Source organism: Rhinopithecus roxellana, chromosome 15, assembly GCF_007565055.1.
Source record: "Rhinopithecus roxellana isolate Shanxi Qingling chromosome 15, ASM756505v1, whole genome shotgun sequence".
NCBI lineage: Eukaryota > Metazoa > Chordata > Mammalia > Primates > Cercopithecidae > Rhinopithecus > Rhinopithecus roxellana.
This window is the reverse complement of record NC_044563.1, coordinates 48,891,515-48,909,049: the sequence shown is the minus strand read 5'-3', so window position 1 is coordinate 48,909,049 and position 17,535 is coordinate 48,891,515. Positions and strand designations below refer to the sequence as shown.

The 17,535-nt window shown below is 42.5% G+C and overlaps 1 protein-coding gene across 8 annotated transcripts in view; it reads right to left on the bottom strand.

Moving 5' to 3' along the window:
• The window catches only part of RAB30 (RAB30, member RAS oncogene family), a 97,527-nt gene that overhangs the window by 44,161 nt on the left and 35,831 nt on the right, over window positions 1–17,535 (bottom strand). Inside the window, exon 2 of one of the 8 annotated variants that reach the window (XM_030918577.1) lies at window positions 4,071–4,100. The exons of 3 other annotated variants lie outside the window; for them this stretch is intronic. The gene's annotated coding sequence lies outside the window, so the exon portion shown is untranslated. 4 more of the 8 variants (XM_030918576.1, XM_030918579.1, XM_010362871.2 and 1 more) reach the window with 4 other exon arrangements.

Here is a 17,535-nt window from a genome sequence, read left to right as displayed (position 1 = left end):
GAAGGCAATAGTATTTAAAGAAATCCCATGTCACAATCTCTCCATAAAACACTGTCTCCTAATTAATTGTTCATAAACCTACATTTCACATAAGATTTGCTTAAGGTCAGCGCTCAGATAAGGGCAGACTTGAAATGTTGGTTAAGGGAAGAAGAGGCATGCACAAGCACAAAGCCTGAGGGTTGTACTTGACTTCTGTCTGCTCCCTAACTCCTGTCTTGCTGATTTACCTGTTGAATATTTATCAAACCAGTCCCCTCCTCTCCTCCACTCCTGTTACTACCTTGGGTCAGACTTCATCCTATCTCCCCTGCACCAGTGCTGAGAGTTCCAGCTGATGGCCCTGCCTCGGGTCCTACCCAGCTCAGATTCACTTCCTCCTTGGCTAATACATATCCAAAACACATGCTGGCTCATTGCTCTTCTACTGAAAACCCTACAATGGCTTCCCACTTCAAAATCAAGTCCAGAACTCTTCAACCTGTTTATAATATCCTCTCAACTTTGCCAGCCTCAACTCTCATCAAACTCACATTTTATAGCCCAGTAACAGTGAATTCCCCATGATACGTCTCACCTCCATGCTTCAGCCCACGCATTCTTATTTCACCTTGCTCAGGCATCACTCTCCTTCTGAAAGCTTTCTTGGATTTACCACCTGCCATGCCTTCCCTCCCATCTCCCATACAGAGGTTAGAGTCTCCTATTTGGTTCTCCCACAATACCTTGACAGAGTTTGATCTGTGCAGTTACCCAACTGCTCACAATTATTTACTTATAAGACTATTTACTCCATATCCTGGGACCTCTTGGGGAAGGACTGGATTTTATTCATCTTTATAGCCCCAGTACTTATTTCTGCTTTGCCTTTCTGATGCCCCATTTTCTCCTCTAGAGAATCAGAAGAATATCACCAACTTGAAAGGCTGGCATTAATTAAGTATTCAAAGCTTACCACAGGCATACAATAGGCCTTCAGCACATTTGATTTATATGCTCAGCATCTCTTGTTTTTCGCTTTCCAATTCTGCCCTTCAGGACCAGCCTCTTACACTGGCCCTGTTTCCAGCAAGGACACAGCAAGTAAGCTCCCCACCCCTCTACATGCCAAAATAATGAGGGTCTCAAACTCCAGATCTGCCTCAGGCTTCCCCACCCTGCCAGTGCCCTCTGGACTCTAGGATGACTCAACTAAGGAACCAGCGCAGTACTGCAAACATTTCTTGAGCAGTTTTATGCAAGGCAATGTCCCTGATGCAGTTGAAAGTGATACAACATGTACAAAAAATGTATGACCTCTTATTGGGTTGGGGAAGGGTGAGGAGACAATTAGACAAGTGAAGGCAGTAAAATTCAAAGAAGAAAAACGTTGTATGTCTCTGGGGGTAGACAGAAATGCCTTAGAGGAGGTGGCATTTGAACTAGACCACAAAGGATGGATTTAAGCTAAGAGGCTGTTTCCAGAATTGTGTGTGTTCCATAAAACACAACACTGAAATGCTACTGTTACTCAGATGAAAAGTAAAGTAAATTTAGAAAATGCTGCCTACTATGTACCCCTCTAGGAGATCTGCAACGCACAGTAACAAGCGTGAAATAAGGAACCCTATTTAACTGTGTTGAACCCAGCATCCCAAGTTTGTTTGACTACTAGTTAATTCCCTATTTCTTTCCTCCTGGAGGAGAGAGTTATAGCATCTTTCAAGCTCTGAGGTGTCTTGAAGTAGGGAACCCTATATAACTCTGTTTAACCCAGCATCCCAAGTTTGTTTGAACACTAGTAAGTTCCCTATTTCTTTTCCCCTGGAGTTAGATGTATAGCAACTCGGAGAACACACTTTAAAAACAACAGGTTAAATGTTACCCTTTCAAAGCTATCCATTTGCATTTTACCAGGACTTCACATTGATAATACTTTCATATCTGATTTTTTAACAACACAATCAGCAATTTTTAAAATTCTCCTGACATTTTATCAGAAGAGAAAAAGCAATGGAAGATGCTGCAGAGCCAAGAAATTTCTCATTGTGAAACACAGTGTAGACCATAAGCCTTTTTATCAAGCGAAGGGAACAACACATCTCTGACTGAGTCCATTCATTCTTTGTTAGGATGTTTACACTTTTATAGCTGCCCTCACTCCCTCTGCAACCTGCTGACTGGGTAAACAACACTAGACTTGAAAGCAAAGGGAACAACATTGCATAACAACAAGCCCACAGGGCATGTTTTGCTCCTTTATATTTACCAAACAGTTGTGCTTGTAAAAGACAAGAAGGAAAGGGGCACTGCAGCTCATCTGTCCCCACTCCTGAAATTACAATGCTGAATTATCCAGTCTGAGAGTTAACATGTTTACTGGGAGTGAGGCACTGTGCTCATGATACAAAGAAAAATAAGGTGTAGTCGTTACTTCACAAGCCAGGGCAGACAGGCAAACAAAATGTAATGCAGCAAAGTGCAAGCAAACACTTCTACAGTAAGAGGGGAGTACACAAAAGCCAGGACTCCTTACCTTTGCCTGGGCTTAAGGTCAAAAGAAAGCACATTAAAATAAGGAAAAACTCCTCTTCATTCTTAAATAATTGAAAAGGAATTTTCCAGGCAAATAAAATATATGGACAGATATAGATATACAGATATAGATAGATGATATAGATATATAGATACAAGGCCAGGCATGGTGACTCACATCTATTAATCCCAACACTTTGGGAAGCCAAGGTGGGGGACTGCTTGAGCCCAGGAGTTTGAGACCAGCCTAGGCAACATAGTGAGACCCCCATCTCTTCAAAAAGATTAAAAAATAAGCCAGGCATGCTGGTGTGCACCTGTAGCCCTAGGTACAAGGGAGACTGAGATGGAAGGATCACTTGAGCCTGGGAGGTTGAGGCTGCAGTGACCTCTGATCACGCCACTGCCCTCTCACCTAAGCTACACAGGAAGACCCTGTCTCAAAAAAAAAAAACAAAAAACAAAAAACCAAAAAAGGACATAGATATAGATACACATACATACATTAAAAAAAAAAAATAGGCCGGGCGCGGTGGCTCAAGCCTGTAATCCCAGCACTTTGGGAGGCCGAGACGGGCGGATCACAAGGTCAGGAGATCGAGACCATCCTGACTAACACTGAAACCCCGTCTCTACTAAAAAATACAAAAAACTAGCTGGGCAAGGTGGCGGGCGCTTGTAGTCCCAGCTACTCGGGAGGCTGAGGCAGGAGAATGGCGTAAACCCGAGAGGCGGAGCTTGCAGTGAGCTGAGATCCGGCCACTGCACTCCAGCCTGGGTGACAGAGCGAGACTCCGTCTCAAAAAAAAAAAAAAAAAAAATAAGGCCATAGGGCTGAGTAGAATAGGATACATGATATGATTTGGATATCTGTCCCCTTTAAATCTCATGTTGAAATGTAATCCTCAGTGTTGGAGGTGGGGCCTGGTGTGAGGTGTTTGGATCATGGGGATGGATTCATCATGAATGGTTAGTACCATCCCCTTGGTGATGAGTGAATTCTGGCTCCACTAGTTCATGTGAGATCTGGTTAAGAGTGTGGCACCTCTGTCCTCACTCTCTCTTGCTCCCACTCTTGCATGTAACATTCTGGCTCCCGGTCACCTTCTGTCCTGACTGTAAGCTTTCTGAGGTCTCACCAGAAGCAGATGCCAGCACCATGCTTCCTGTAAAGCCTGTAAAACTGTGAGCCAATTAAATCTCTTTTCTTTATAATTTTCCCAGCTTCAAGTATTTCTTTGTAGTAATGCAAAAATGAACTAACAATAGGATAGGACAAGATTGAAAAGAAAAAAAGAGCAGCCAGTCTGGAGAAGGTGTCAAACTGAACTACTGCATCTAATTTCACTTATTCCAAAAATCCCACAAAAATTCAGTAAAGTGCTTTCTTCTTATTAACAAAACCTTACAAGTACAGAGAAGATAAGAGAGGACAATGGTGTCAAATTTCGGAAGCTTGGGAAGCAGATGAACAAGTAGCAACTGACTTAGCATACTCACAAAATCTGGAATTCAGCTGATTTAAACCACAGAATCCTTAAAAAGTACAGGAGTACCTTGTACTCCTAGAGCAGGTGTATAGGATGCTAGAATAAAGAACACAAGAGAGAAGGCTAATCAAGGAGTTAGATACCTAGATTCCCCCTCCTCATTAACAAAACTCCAAAGGCTTGTCTCTGGAGAGTGCAAAACAGAAATATCCAGTATTTGCTTGAAATAATCTGAGGAAGGGGATTGGGGGATACAGAGCAAACTAAAATATCCATCAACTGAAAACTAGTGAACCTTAAAGATGGGTAGATGGGGATTCACTGTATTACTGTCCATACTTTTGTAATCTTTAGCATTCCCCATAATAAAAAGTAAGAGTGTCTCTGGCCTGGCAGTATCCAGCATGATTGAGGGGGAAACACATCATAGATAAGGTACTATGTCTACAGAAGGTAGAGTGCAAATGTTCCCACATTCCTTCTGAGTACCAAAGCACAGTCAGATGGAACCCCACCATCTGAAGAAGAGTGAAGACTCTTTGCTGGTGAATGTACCCAAGGGAAAACCTGAAGATGTTAACATCAGGGGAGCCCAACAAACAGCCCATCCAGATCACCCTACTGTGAGGCTCAGAGCTAATTATCTCCATTCTGTATTCAGAGTTTCCTGATGGTACTTTTTAAAAAGAGCTTTATGTCACATAGCATATAATTCACCCTTTTAAAATACACAATTTTGCTCTAGGAACTAAATGAAAAATAAAATGTATATTTCAATGGTTTTTAGCATATTCACAGAGTTATACAACCATCACCACAATCAATTTTAGAACATTTTCCATTCCCCCAATGAAAATCCTACACACATTAGTAGTCACTCTGCATTCCCCCGACTCCTGCAAGTAACTACTAATCTATTTTTTTGCCTCTATAGATTTGTCCATTCTGGCCATTTCATATACATGAAATCTTACACTGTATGGTCTTTTGTGAGTGACTTCTTTCACTTAGCATAACGTCAAGGTCTTGACAGCTTTTTTTCTCCCCCTCTTAATCAGGAGCAACACAGTCAAGGATCACATTTTAGAATGACATCTTGGGAAAGCCTCTAATAAAGATACAGACCATGGCAAACACACAAAAAAGTGACTTGAAGGAAACAGACAATATGCAAGGACAGAAATACCATTAATATTCTCACAAAAATGAAATAAAACTACATCCATGAAACAAAAATAGGATGCTATATAAAGGAAACAGAGAACAAAAAGAGCTCTTAGACATTGACAACATAATAGCAGAAATTTTTAAAAATCTTCAATGAAAGGATTGAAAGATAAAATCAAAATCTTCTAAAGAATAAAATCAAAAGACAAAGATATGGAAACAGCAGAGAGAAGTTAAGAATATTCTAAAGGCTCAGTACAGGAGGTCCTATATCCAAGTAAGAGAAATTCCCAGGAAAGAACAGAAAAAAGAAAAATCATAACAATATAATTCGATAAAATTTCAGAGAACTGAAGCATGCAAGTTGCCAGCTTGAAAGGGCCCAGTACACCAAGCACACTGTGAAATTTCAGAAAGTTGTAGACAAAGAGAAGATTTTACAGACTGTCAGAGAGGAGAGAAAGACAAATAGGTTATATATAAAGAATCAGAAATCAGAACACTTCCAACTTCTCTACAGCAGCAATAAAGACAATAAAGCAATGCCTTTAAAATCTGAAGGAAAATGATTTTCAACTTAGAATGCAACACCTAGATAAACTACCAATAAAGCATGAGAATAGAACAAAGATACTTTAAAGTACACAAGACTCAGAAATTCATATTCCATGCACCGTTTTATAAGAAGCTCCTACTTTGGGAGGCCAAGACAGAAGGATTGCTTGAGCGCAGCAGTTTGGGAGCAGCCTGGCCAACATGGCGAGACCCTATCTCTACAAAAAGTGAAAAAATTAGCCAGGCACGGAGGCATGCACCTGTGGTCCCAGGTACTTGACAGGATCACTTGAGCCCAAGAGTTTGAGGCTACAGTGAGCTGTTTCACATCACCGCACTCCAGCCTGGGTGACTGAGTGAGAACCTTTCTCAAAAACAACAACAACAGAAAGCTCCTGGAGGATGTCCTTCACTAAGTGGTATACAAGAAACATCTAGAGATCTAGTCCAAAGACAAGCAACAGAGGACCCCAACAGGACCCCAACATGACTACCACAGGAAGTAGTCAACCAGACTAAAGAAGTATAACTCAAGAGACGGACTCATTGGGCCGGGCGCGGTGGCTCAAGCCTGTAATCCCAGCACTTTGGGAGGCCGAGACAGGCGGATCACGAGGTCAGGAGATCAAGACCATCCGGGCTAACACGGTGAAACCCCGTCTCTACTTAAAAAAAAAATACAAAAAACTAGCCGGGCGAGGTGGCGGGCTCCTGTAGTCCCAGCTACTCGGGAGGCTGAGGCAGGAGAATGGCGTAAACTCGGGAGGCGGAGCTTGCAGTGAGCTGAGATCCGGCCACTGCACTCCAACCTGGGCGACAGAGCGAGACTCCGTCTCCAAAAAAAAAAAAAAAAAAAGAGAGACAGACACATTGAAGACAGCCATCACCAACAACCCCACTGCCTTTAAACCCTCTTTTGTGTCATGTTCAAATATTTTAAATATATGATTATAAAGTTTTCAAACATACATAAAAGTAGACCCCTGACACCCATTACCAAAATTCAACAATTACCAAGGTTTTGACATGTTAACTTAATCTATCCCTTTTCCCCCCTATTGTTTTCTTTGTTTAAATATTTTATATTATTATTACTATTATTATTTTAAGACAGGGTCTCGCTCTGTTGCCCAGGCTGGAGTGCAGTGGTGTCATCATGGCTCACTGCAGCCTCAACCTCTGGGATGCAGCAAACCACCTGCCTCAGTCTCCTACAGCGCTGGGATTACAGGTATGAACCTCAGCACCCAGGCTGTTTAAGTATTTTTAAACAAATTCTACATCATATCATTTTATCCCTGTGTACCTCAGAACTCATCTCTATATTACTCATCTTCTTACATTATACTACTATTATCACACCTGAATAAAAGTAACAGTAATTCCTTGATATCATCCAATACCTAGTCCATAAAATTTTCCCCAACATCTCAAAAATGTCTTTTTACACACATTTACATGCATACTTGTAGCAGCACACCTCACGACTGCAAAGATATGGAACCAAACTAAGTGCCCATCAACCAATGAGTGGATAAAGAAAATGTGGTATATATCCACCATGGAATACTACTCAGCCATAAAAAGGAATAGAATAATATCTTTTGCAGAAACCTGGATTGAGCTGGAAGCCATTCTTCTAAGTGAAGTAACTCAGGAATGGAAAACCAGATGCCTTATTTTCTCACTTAAGTGGGAACTAAGCTATGAGGGCACAGAAACAATACAGAGCAATATAATGAAATTTGGGACCTGGGGAAGGAGTGGGCAAGGGGAGTGAGGGATACAAGACTATATATTAGGGGCTGGGCATGGTGGCTCACACCTGTAATCCCAGCACTTTGGGAGGCTGAAGCGGGCGGTCACAAGGTCAGGAGATAGACCATCCTGGCTAACACAGTGAAGCCCTGTCTCTACTAAAAATAAAAAAAAAATTAGCCAGGTGTGGTGATGGGCGCCTGTAGTCCCAGCTACTCGGGAGGCTGAGGCAGGAGAATGGCATGAACCCGAGAGGCGCGCTTGCAGTGAGCCGAGATAGCGCCACTCACTCCAGTCTGGGTGACAAAGCAAGACTCCGTTTCAAAACAAAAAAAAAGACTACATATTGGGTACGTGTACACTGTTTGGTTGACAAGTGCACTAAAATCTCAGAATTCACCACTGCAGAATTTATCCATGTAACCAAAAACCACTTGGAACCCAAAAGTCATTAAAAAAATTTTTTTTTTAATGTCTTTTCAATGCCAGGTGTGGTGGCTCATGCCTATAATCCCAACATTTTGGGAGGCCAAAGCAGGAGGATCGCTTGAGTCCAGGAGTTCAAGAGCAGCCTGGGCAACTTGGTGAGACCTCATCTCTTCAAAAAAAAAAAAAAAAAAAATTTGTTGGGTGTGGTGGTATATGCCTGCAATCCCAGCTTCTTGGGAGGTTGAGGTGGGAGGATTGCTTGAGCTTAGGAGGTCAAGGCTATGGTGAGCCGTGTTCATGCCACCATACTCCAGCCTGGGTGACAAAGTGAGACCCTATCTCAAAAAAAAAAAAAAAAAAGAAAAAAAAGTCTTTTTTTGGCTGTGTGCGGTGGCTCATGCCTATAATCCCAGCACTTTAGGAGGCTGAGGTGGGCAGATCACCTGAGGTCAGGAGTTTGAGACCAGCCTGGCCAACATGGTGAAACCCCATCTCCACTAAAAATACAAAAATTAGCTGGGCATGGTGGCACGCACCTGTAATCCCAGCTACTCAGGAGGCTGAGGCAAGAGAATTGCTTGAAACCAGGAGGCAGAGGTTGTAGTGAGCTGAGATCGTGCCATTGTACTTCAGCCTGGGCAACAGAGCAAGACTCCATCTCAAAAAAAAAAAAAGTCTCTTTGCAATTAAACTAAATTGTGTCCCCCCACAAGTTCATACCTATGTTGAAACTCTAGTACCTTAGAATGTGACTGTTCATGTATTTGGAGAGAGAGCCGTTAAAGAGGTAATTAAATTAAAATGAGGTTGTTAGGGTGGGCCCTAATCCAATCTAACTGGTGTCCTTATAGAAAGAGAATAGGACATGTAGCAGGACACTGGGAGTGTGCATATACAGAGAAATGACTATGCAAGGAGGTGACAAGAGGGCAACCATCTGCAAGCCAAGGAGAGAGGCCTCAGAGGAAACCAATCCTGCCAGCACCTTGATCTTGGACTCCTAGCCTCCAGAACTGTGCAAATATTAATTTCTGTTGCTTAAGCCACCCAGTGTGTGGTATTTTGTTATGGCAGCCCTAGCAAACTAACACATAGACTATCCGAATCAAAACAAGGTTCACACATGACATCTGGTTATAATTCTTAAGTCACTTTATTATTTTTTTCATGTCACTGACTTGTTGCAGAAGCCAAGTCAGTTGTCTGACAGAATGTTCTACATTCTAAATTTTTCTGTTTGTTTCCTTAGAGTGTAATTCAACTTGTCATCCTTTCCCCCATCTTTCCAATATATTAAAGTTAGCTCTAGAGGCTTAATGAGATTTTAGGAGTCAATGTTTGGGTAAGAATATTCCATAAGTGGTGCTGCAGATTTTTTTTTTTTTTTCTTTTTTTTGAGATGGAGTTACGCTCTTGTTGGCCAGGCTGGATTGCAATGGCGCAATCTTGGCACACCGCAACCTCTGCCTCCCAGGTTCAAGTGATTCTCCTGCCTCAGCCTCCCGAGTAGCTGGGATTATAGGCATGTGCCACCACACCTGGCTAATTTTGTACTTTGAAGAGAGATGGGGTTTCTCCGTGTTGGTCAGACTGGTCTCGAACTCCCAACCTCAGGTGATCCGCCTGCCTTGGCCTCCCAAAGTGCTGAGATTACAGGCGAGAGCCACCAGGCCCGGCCTGCATATTCTCTTTTTAACCTGACAAAAAACGCATAGGTAAACTTGGTCCAGGTTCTTTCTGCCTCTATTTGTCTTGACCATATGCTGATGAAGTACCTGCTCGTCTCCACACTATTTGTTTGGGTTAGTTGGTGACATTCACTTTATCCTACAGAAGAGTTCTGCTTTGACCTACTCCTTGAGAGCTGAAAGGAGGCCAAAGAGAGACTGGAAGTAGAAAATACAGAGCCATCTACTCTCTGTGACCATATTCCATACGTCCAGTGTGTGCCCACACTACAACCCTGTCAGATGTCTCAATAGTAGTGATCCTTATTTCCTAGGATTCATTCACATCCTTGCCCACTGACTTCCCCATTAGAGTCTTTTAAACCCCCTGGGAATCTAAAGTCATATTATGACCCAGAGTTTAGATCTAACAGTGACAAAGCTTGCTAGGTTTGTGCTTGCTTCTTGGTTTTTTAAAAAAACATTTGTTTTAGTAATACAAACATAGGTGGTTAAACTGTACAGAAAAGTAAGAGAACGATGAACACAAAAGTCAGGATAATCATTATGTCTGGTGAGGAGAAAAGGGGGTATGATTTCAGGGCAGAGAGTGGACAAACAGCTTCTAGGACACAAATAATGTTCTATCTGATAAATTGGATGGCACATTCACAATTTTCTTTCTTTTATTTTTTGAGACAGCATCTCACTATTTTGCCCAGGCTGGTCTTGAACTCCTGGCCTCAAGCAATCCTCCAACCTCAGCCACCTGAGTAGCTGGAATTGCGAACATGTGCCACTGCATCTGGCCACAATTTTAATATTCATCTTTCAACTGAAAATATGTATTTAAAACATTCTTTCATACCCATTGTATATTTCGCATTAATTATTTTTATGTAAGCAGTCCACCATAGCTAGAACACAGGGTTTGAAGAGTAGAGTAAAAGGAGAAAAGACTGGAAAAAGAGTTTACTCTAAAGGCAAATAGGAACCTTAATCATGCTCTCTTGGAAGTAACATCAGGAAACATTTATACCCAATATCAATTAAAATGGTTGTCTCATAATCTATCTATCAAGAATGATAGGGAAAAAATCCATTTTTTCTAAGTTACCTAAATATGAAATACTCGACATCTTAAACATCTCACTGGGGAACATAATAATATGGTTTTGATGCATTTTTCCAGGGAGAGGAGTTTCAGCTTGCCCTAGGGAACATGTTTGCCTCAAATTCTTTTTTTTTTTTTTTTTTGAGACAGAGTCTCACTCTGTCGCTCAGGCTGGGGTGCAATGGTGCGATCTCGGCTCACTACAACCTCTGCTTCCCGGGTTCAAGTGATTCTCCTGCTCAGCCTCCAGAGTAGCCAGGATTACAGGCACATGCCACCATACCCAGCTAATTTTTGTACTTTTAGCAGAGATAGGGTTTCACCATGTTGGTCAGGCTGGTCTCGAACTCCTGACCTCAGGTGATCTGCCCACCTTGGCTTCCCAAAGTGCTAGGATTAAAGGTGTGAGCCACTGAGCCTGGCCTGCCTTAAGTTCTTAAATGACACAAAGCTGGGAGGGATGCGGAACAAATGTTTTACATGACAGAATTAGAATATATCTTGGCAAGCTGGAGTGACAGGTCAAATCTAGGCCAATTTCTAATAACATCTCTCATTTGTTGAGAACACTCGATATGCCAAGAGCTTTACATAATTTATCTCATTTAATCCCTACAACCACACTGTGAAGTTGAGATCCAGGAAAGTAACTTGCCCAAGGTCATAAAGCAAGTTAATAGCAGAGTCATGATTTGAACCTAGGTTTGCAAGCTCAAGTTTCAGTCTCAAGTGAGATTCCTTCAACCACTAGAAATTAACATTCAAAACTGAATCCTCTTCTAACACATTGGGAATTAAGAAAACAATAATAAATAAATAAAAATCTCAATCCTCTTTAATTCAGCCTGTCACCCTCAGAAAACCGCATCACCCAACCCCAACCCCCTTGGGCATATGAGGGTATCAAGTACCTCCAAAGAACGATCAGATCAAATGAAAAAACAAACAAAAACAAAAAAGAATAATCAGATCAGGCCATTTTCATTAATGTAACACTTGGGGACCCCCAACAGCTGCCAAGAAACCTCCATCTGTCCTCAAGAGCAAGTCCATCCTCAAAAGCAAGCTGTAACAGGATTCTCTCTGCAACCCATTCCCAGCTCAGCCATGTCTGCCTCCCTATCTGTATTTAAGACTTTGCAAAACTCAAGCTCTGCAGTTATAAATGGAGGCCCCTTACCACAAGGTTGCTCAGCAAGACCCCTCAGCCAGACTATTCCCTACCTTCAATTTTCTCTCGTCCTCAGGGGCACTGTGATTTGATGGGTGTGTATAGCTGAGAGAACAGCACAACCGGCTCCAGTGCACAGTCATATCCAATGGAGCTATCCCGAAAGACAGCCAGAGAATTTTAATGAAAACCAGAAAACCCCTGACTGCTAAGTCCAATTGCAGTTCAGGCCTGCCAGCCCCTCCCGCTGCAGCTAAGACTCTCTGAGCCAGCTTTGCCCCAAAGAGCAGGGAAGAAAATCCTTTTTGCATTCAGTAAATCCTTCCATAGCAGCCATTCCCAGGGTCATTTAGGTTAAAGGTGAGGCATATGATAACTGCAGTGGGACCCAGGGACCCTGAGAGGCACAGGGTGTGGCAGCAGCAGATTTGAGCCAACAGATTATGAAACAGTCATTTAAAAAAAAACAAAAAGTCTTTCCTTCTGCCAAAGCTCTCTGCCCACAGCTGCATACAAGGCTAGTGAGGAATCTTAACAAGCTTAAAGGGGCCGTATTTCAGATACTCGAGAACCAAGACAGGAGGAAATAAGTATTTTGAGCACTTACTATGTATCAGGTGCTCTGATCTCATTTCATCCTCACTGTGAGATGGGAACTGTAAACTGCATGTAACAGGTAAGAACACTGACTCAGAGAGGTTCCGTAACTTGTCCAAGGAACACAGTTAGCAAAAGGGGAAGCAAGACTGGAAAGTTCAATGTGGGTGAGGCTCATCAGAAGTATCAAACTTTTTGTTAGCAGAGAGCAGAAAAAAAGAAAAAGAAAAGAAAAAAAAAGAAAAAGAAATACTAAACTCAAAATCCTGACCTGTCCTGACTAATAAAAAGAATGATCATTTACTGAACACTGGCTATGTGCCAGGCACTAAGCTAATATTTTTACATGCACTGTATCAGCTAATCCTCACAGCAACTAGGTAAGATATAGGTCGTTATTCCCTCCATTTAGTAATAAGCAAACTATGGCTTAGACATTCAATAACTTGATCAAGGTCACTGCATCACCAGGATTGGAACCCAGGTCTGTCTAATTCCAGAGCACTCACCTTAAAACACTCACCCTAACAGCCTTCAGAAGGGAGCCATCTAGATCATCATGCCAAGCACGCAAGTTGCAGGGAGATTTCTGCTCCCCTCCCCAGCAGGTAATGCACATTCCAGACTTGCCTTTCAATTCCTCCCAGCACTCTTCAGTGGAGGCACAGAATCACTCGCTCTGGGAAAGCTGATAGCTATGTTTCCACCTTCCCATGTACCACGGACTCTGCTGTCCCGACATGAGTGAAGGAGAAGGCCACCACCATGATCCAGAGACTCACGTGAGTATAGAAGCAGACAGCTTCTTTCCCCAGGCCCTGCTCCATAGGCCCATGCAACCTCAAGCAGCAACCTCTTCCTCAACAGCTCACAGGCCTGTTTTGTATTCTTAACAGGAGACCACGTGCCTCCTTTTTGAGCAACTGTGATTTCCCAAGGGAGATGACTGTCTAGACACAGCATCTATCTTGACAACCAGACTGGGCCACACGATGTTAGGTTTGATAATTTCGATTTTAGGGTCTGTGTTCAGCTCTCCAGTGAAGGCTCTGTGCTTGGCACCTCTGGGTAATCAGATTGAGTATCATTCAGTGCAACAGCTGACACCCTGGGTTAGAACCGTCTTCCCAGCCAGGCAAGTGTTACTTGAGGGAAGTCACAGGCATCTTATGGATCACATACACACAGGCACAACACACAAACAGTTCCATTAATGAGGCTGAAACTTGATAGAACTCTTCTATGCATGTTTAGAATTAAGTGCCAGGCTTTGACTGGTGGTGGACTGAATACCTAATATGGATCAGGTACCATGGTGGGTACATTCACAGTCAATGTCTTAATTGACCTGCACTACATTCTGTAAGGTAGATAGAATGGCTATTATTCAGATGAGGCAACTAAAGCGCAGAGAGATAGCATAATTTGCCCAAAGTCACACAGGAAGTGGCAAAGCTCAGGTTCAAATTCTCTTTTTTTTTTTTTTTTGAGATGGAGTCTCACTCCATCTCCCAGGCTGGAGTGCAGTGGTGCGATCTCAGCTCACTGCAACCTCCACCTCCCAGGTTCACGCAATTCTCCTGCTTCAGCCTCCCCAGTAGCTGGGAATACAGGCAGGTGCCACCATGCCCAGGTAATTTTTGTATTTTTAATGGAGACAGGGTTTTATTATGTTGGCCAGGATGGTCTCGAACTGCTGACCTCAAGTTATCTGCCAGTCTCGGCCTCCCAAAGTGCTGGGATTACAGGGATGAGCCACCACGCCCAGCCTCAAATTCATTTTTAATGTGATTCCAACACCCTTTCAGTCAATTATGAGGCCATTCATTTATTCCTCAGATAATTATTGAGCACCATCTATGAGCCAGCTACTGTGACACTTACAGAGGATACAAGTGTTAAAGTAAGGTAGGTCCAGTCACCAAAGAACTAATGTTCTCGTGAGGATAGATGACAATGCAGATAGATAATTACAGAATGATGAGATGGGGCCTTAGAGGAGTGATGGGGTCAGGCGTCTCTGAGAAAGTGAGATGTGAGCTAAGACCTGAATGATGAGAATGAGCCAGGCATTTGCAAAGCTAGGAAAAGAGCGCAGGCAATAGATACAAGAAGTGCAAGGGTTGGCTACCGGAAAAGGTTTGGCGTGTCCAAGGAACATAAAGGAGAACAGGGACCAAGGCTGGGTGAGCAGCAGGGAAAAAAGAATGGTTGAGATGATACAGGGCCTTGTTGACTATGGAAAACACTTTGAATTTTGTTCAAAGGGCAATGGGAGATGAAAAAAGAGTTTTAATCAGGGAAATAGTGTAATCTGATTTGCGCTTTAAAGAGATAATTCTGGTTGCTGTGTGGAGAAGTGAATGTAGGGAGTGGGCAAGACTCAGGAATGGGGGAGAGATAACGGTGGCCTGGACCATGATAATGGTAGGGGAGAGGATTTTATATTTGGGAATGAGAAAGAAAATACTTGAGGTGATACTGTTTTTATAAAAAAATAAAAATAAAAAATTTGAAATTTAATTACAATGTAAAAAAATAAAAAGACAAATGAATTTTTTTTTTTTTTTTTTTTTTAGAGCAAGTCTTGCTCTGTCACCCAGGCTGGAGTACAGTGGTGTGATCTCGGCTCACTGCAACCTCTGCCTCAGTCTCCCTAGTAGCTGGGATTACAGGCGCCCACCATCATGCTTGGCTAATTTTTGTATTTTTAGTAGAGACAGAGTTTCGCCATGTTAGCCAGGCTGGACTCGAACTCTTGACCTTATGTAATCCACCCGCCTCGGCCTCCCAAAGTGCTGGGATTACAGGCATGAGCCACTGCACCCAGCTGAATGAATTTTTTAAAAAAATAATGAAAATACTTGCTGACGAATGGCATGTGAATGGTGAAGGGAACAAACTCCTGGGTTTCTAGCTTGAACAACTGGGTAGAGGGTGGTACCATGTATTAACAGAGACTGGAGGAGAAGCAAAATGCTCGTGAGATAGCCAACTATATCACACTAAGAAGAAAAAACAAGTGGACCCCAGTTGTTTATTCAAGTGGAAGCTAGGAATTAAAGGCCTGAAGCTGCTACTCTGGTGAAGATAAAGTGTTTGGGGGTTATGATAGAGAATAAAGTGCAAGAATCTGAAAGGCTGCCTTAGGAAACAGGGGTTCCACTTACTTCATGTGGCCATCACTGCCAAACTGGAACCAATGTGTGGAAGACAGACATAGGAAAGGAATTCAGTCTGACGTAAGAAAGGGCTGTCTCATGGTCAGAGTGAAATGAGCTGCCTTGGGAGTGGGAGAGGGTGACTTTTCTGTCATTGGAAGTGTTAAAGAAAAATACAGATGACCCCTTGTCTACAGGGTTAGAGAGAGAATTCAGTAATTGAATAGGGAAAATGCTACATAAAATCCTCCTAAACTCTGGAATTCTGTGGTTTAAAGATAAAATCTTAATTAATGTAACCTTCAGGACTGGAGTTTCTCCAACAGGGCAGAACTCCCTTGGTATGTCCTACCTCTCAGAAGGCAAATGAGAACAACGTTAGCTAATTTTAGTCACTATAAAGTGACTCCTAGTTCATTTCTAAGTGTCAAACAAGATGTTGAAAGGCTTTTTGGTGTAGGTGAAAGGCATAAGCTATGGAACTGGGTATCGCATATCTGCAATTGATTAGCGCTGTGTCCTCTGGCAAATTATTTAAATCCTCTGAATCTCAGTCTATTTCTTTGAAATACAGGGAAAGCAATGCCTACTTCAAGATGTTTACTGTGAGGACCAACGCCTTGTGCCTGATACATTCAATTAAGAATAATAATGAGGCTGGGTACAGTGGCTCACGCCTGTAATCCCAGCACTTTGGGAGGCCAAGGTGGGCAGATCACCTGACGTTGGGAGATTGAGCCCAGACTGGCCAATGTGGTGAAACCCTGTCTCTACTAAAAATACAAAAATTAGCCGGGCATGGTGGCGGGCGCCTGTAATCCCAGCTACTTGAGAGGCTAAGACAGTAGAATCACTTGAACCTGGGAGGCAGAGGCTGCAGTGAGCCAAGATCGCGCCACTGCATTCCAGCCTGGGCAAGAAGAAAGAAACTCCATCTCAAAAAAAAAAAAGGAGAAGAAAAATAGCTAACATCTCTTACTACAGATCCATAACTATATGCTAGGCATGTACTATGTGCATTTTTAAAAATCCAATCCTTACAACAACCCAGAAAGTAGCCACTATTATTATTCCGTTATAAAAACCAGAAAATTGATTTCTAAAGGTAAAGTAACTTATCCAAGAGTCACACAATTAGTAATTGCCCAAATTAGGAAAAATCATATTCAACAAAGTTGAAACAAAAAGATAAAGAAAACCATATTTAGATAATTTGAAAAAAGTTACCTACTGTCGAATTAACAAACAATTCAATTCACCAACTAGTCATTTAGTAAATATTTATTGAACATATAAATAAATAACTGAATGAATGAATGATTCCAATGAACATTTATTGAGTTCCTGCCAGGCACAACATCAAGAAACTAGGGTTACAGAAAATGTACATCAATTTTTTTTTTTTTTTTTCCGAGACGGAGTCTTGCTCTGTCACCCAGGCTGGAGTGCGGTGGCCGGATCTCAGCTCACTGCAAGCTCCGCCTCCCGGGTTCACGCCATTCTCCTGCCTCAGCCTCCCGAGTAGCTGGGACTACAGGCGCCCGCCACCTCGCCCGGCTAGTTTTTTGTATTTTTAGTAGAGACGGGGTTTCACCGTGTTAGCCAGGATGGTCTCGATCTCCTGACCTCGTGATCCGCCCGTCTCAGCCTCCCAAAGTGCTGGGATTACAGGCTTGAGCCACCACGCCCGGCCGAAAATGTACATCAATTTAATTGAGAGTTTGCCATTAACACCACAATCTTCAAACTGCAAATAAACTGCCAACTTAACAACACTTAGTCCATGATAAAAAGTCCTAAGAAATGCCATTCTCAGCTAAGCACTCATGACTCACGACTGTAGTCCCAGCACATTGGGACGCCAAGGTGGGCAGATACCTTGAGCTCAGGAGTTCAAGACCAGCCTGGGCAA